The sequence below is a fragment of the Dermacentor andersoni genome, chromosome 1 (genome assembly GCF_023375885.2).
Source record: "Dermacentor andersoni chromosome 1, qqDerAnde1_hic_scaffold, whole genome shotgun sequence".
NCBI classification, from domain to species: Eukaryota; Metazoa; Arthropoda; class Arachnida; order Ixodida; family Ixodidae; genus Dermacentor; species Dermacentor andersoni.
Window position 1 is genome coordinate 360,912,957 of NC_092814.1, and position 3,241 is coordinate 360,916,197.

Genomic DNA, 3,241 nt, shown 5'->3' on the forward strand with positions numbered 1-3,241 from the left:
TACTAATAAATATGTCTTCATTTACAGAAGCCCTACGACGCTTCTTCGATTATAAGAGGCGCACCTACCGCTTGGAGAAAAAGAAGGTGGAGACGACAAAGAGCGGCATGGGATGCTCAGATGTTTACCGAGGCCGTTGGCGCTTCTATAACATTCTGAAGTTTTTGGACGCGGCGAAAGTGCCCTGCCAGCGTTCGGTGAGTGGTGAAACTCACCAAGCTATGCCGGAGAGCTCAGAGGTAAATTTCCTTTTTTCGTCTGTGTGATAAACCGCTTCTGCAAGATGAAATATTGGAAGATATGTGCTATTTTTAATGTGCGCTTAGCTGCAGTAAGATGTTACAATAGCAACATGCCGTAACACGTGTCCATTAACATATCTTGTTAAGCACATTGAAGCAGATCCAAACGCTGTTAGGTGTGATATGATAATAGTTTTGGCACTTAAGTTCAAATTTTGCATTTTTGTTTATGTGCTGCAGTAATAAGTTATTGCTTGCAGATAATTACTATATAGGTTATAATAGCAAACGATCCCCTTGTTGTTGTCTGAAAAGAAACTGATAAGTTGTGCAAGTACAAGAGACTTAATACATTATTTTCCTTACTGCAGACAGCCCAAGTCAATGAGACTCCAGATGCTACGGATACAGAGACCACAGCGCTGGACGATGACAGCAGTACCGTGGTTTATGTACCGATTGGCAAGGAATCTGCTGCAAGCTTTCGTTCAACAGTGGGCAGGAAAAGACTACAATCTGCTATGTCGTCAGCTGATATGTGGACACAAAGGCAGCATGTGCTGCAAAAGATAGCAGCCAGCATGGACCAGCCAACAAAAGCTACACAATCCGAAGATGCAGCTGAATGCTTTGGAAAGTTAGTTGCTGCGCAGATGCGCCTCGTTCCAAAGGCTGACATTATCGCATGCCAAACTGCCATGCTGAAGACTCTAGAAAATTATGTGGACAGGACTTAGTGAGGAAGTTTGTGTGACATCATCTCAAATGAGAAGTTAGAAAGAAACTCAGTTGTTTGAATAAAACACTTTTTGTTTGTATTCTAGCAGTTCACTTGTCATTCCCATAGTTAAACATGCCGACACTTTGGCAGGGCACAAGACGATTTCTCCCTTATAATATAGACAACATGTTCAATTTCACAAAACAAGTTTAGTGCATGATACAGCATAATACAAGTGCAGCTTGCATTGTCTCTATACAATCTTAATGTCTTCTGTATGCGTTTGCATCCAAGTGCGCTGATTGCTGCTGCCACGACACAGCACCCCTGCCATTTAAAAATGCACATAAACTCTCTCGCACTGCAGAACCAACAGCATTAATTCTTCCACGGGAACTGGGCTGTGCAGAGAACAGTGATCCGGTAGACGTCTCAGGACTCGAGTCAATAGAGTGCAAGACGGTGGCGAGAAAGTTGTGCAATACACATGCGGCATTTACCATTGCTATCACCCTTTCGGGCTCAGCATTGATTACAGTGTGCAGAAATCTGAATCGATTTGCAAGTACTCCAAAGGCGTTCTCAACGACACGCCGAGCCCTGGATAACCTGCAATGTAAACACAAATTGTTATGTTTCATATCTGTTACACCACTGGAGAAGATGACAGCAGGCTTTAACTACCACTAAATATTACAATGTGTAAAGTGTCCCCACTGGTTTGCTTGCCCCAACCCAGCAAATGCATTAATTACACTGGGTCATCTCGAAGCTTTCTATTATTTCATAATTGCGACAATTCCGGAGTTATCACGCGTTCGATATCACCGTTACATTTCACATAGTGCCGCTTCAGTATACAGGCATAAATGACCTGTAATTAAAGATTGTCTTCTCTTCTGTTAAGGAAGAGCCCCCATAGGGCTTCAGCAAGTTTCTTCCTATAGGGAAGGCGTCATCTGCGACCAACACGGGTGGCAGGAGCACATCGGGCGAGCTTGCGACCTTCACAAGTTCTGGAAGACCAGCCGTCATGTTTGATACACGTGCTTGTAGCGGCGTCGTTTGCCAGACGCCCGCATCTCCTTGTGAGCCGGGTGCACCAACATCCGTGTACAAAAACTTGTAGTTGGCATGAACGACGGCAAACAGTATAATGCTGAAGCTCTTCTTGTAATTTCTGTACACTGTTCCAGAATTCGCTGGCTTCGTAATTAGCACATGTTTACCGTCCATGGCTCCAACGCAGTTTGGAAAATTCCAGTTTTGATTGAAACCTCCGATTACATCTTTCCACTCATCTTCGGTGCATGGCCTCTTCAGGAAGTCATTTTTCATCTCTTCATAAATCACCGTACACGTTTGGTGAATAATATCATTTACACTGGAGTGGCCGAGCCGAAATTGTCGACTCATAGAGTGGTGGCTCTCTCCTGCATATACGACAAAAAAAGCATATCATCAGTTATTAGCAGAGAAATTCTAAGGCAACGAACTTTTACATCAAGGGTGGCCAAGCTGTTAAGAAAGCTTTCGTAGCCTTACTATTTTGCTACTTCCTGAAATCTGACGACTTTGCAGGCACTTCACAATAGACGGTGCAATTCCTTCTCTACCCGCGAGCATTTTTCAAACTGCGCACGTAATTTAAACCCAGGAGCCTGAGATACAACGCATGGGAGCGATGTTTTCAGTGGAAATGAAAAAACGTGAGGCACTTGCCTGAAGCGAGGTATCGTAGCGTCACCTGTAGTCTTGTTTCCGCTTGTATTGCTCGCCGCATCACGGTGTCCTGCCTTCCTATGCGAGGTCCCACACGCGACAGCAACTGAAGAAACTGCTCTCTTGTCACTCGAAGCAGCCTCCGGTATTCTTCGATGTCACTCACCAACACCAACGGTACAAGTGGTTTTGCATACCGAGATGCTTGTTGGCGATGTAGTCCTTTTGCCAACAAGACCTCTTTCGGTGAAACAAATACTCGTCATCATCCAATTCGGACAAAACAACAGCCATTGCGGCCAACCGTCGTTTTCTTTCGACCTCCATCTTCATTCAGAGTGAAAAACACGCATGAAAGTCTTTGTTACACTGATGGCGCCATCTAGAGCAAGTAGAAACAAGCAAACATTTGCAACTTACGGCCACTGAGATCCGCCCGGGCCACCACAACGTCTTTGAGGCCATGTTCAGCCAATACAGCCACTCTTAAGCCTACACGCCGAGAATCTGAGCATGGCTTTCGAAAACGGTGCCCACTCATCACGAATAAATTGCT

At 44.8% G+C, this 3,241-nt stretch overlaps 1 pseudogene; it reads right to left on the minus strand.

Moving 5' to 3' along the window:
- Positions 1–1,188: 1,188 nt before the first annotated feature.
- On the minus strand, positions 1,189–3,012 carry LOC129381242 (uncharacterized; annotated as a pseudogene).
- Between the last annotated feature and the right edge of the window lie 229 nt (positions 3,013–3,241).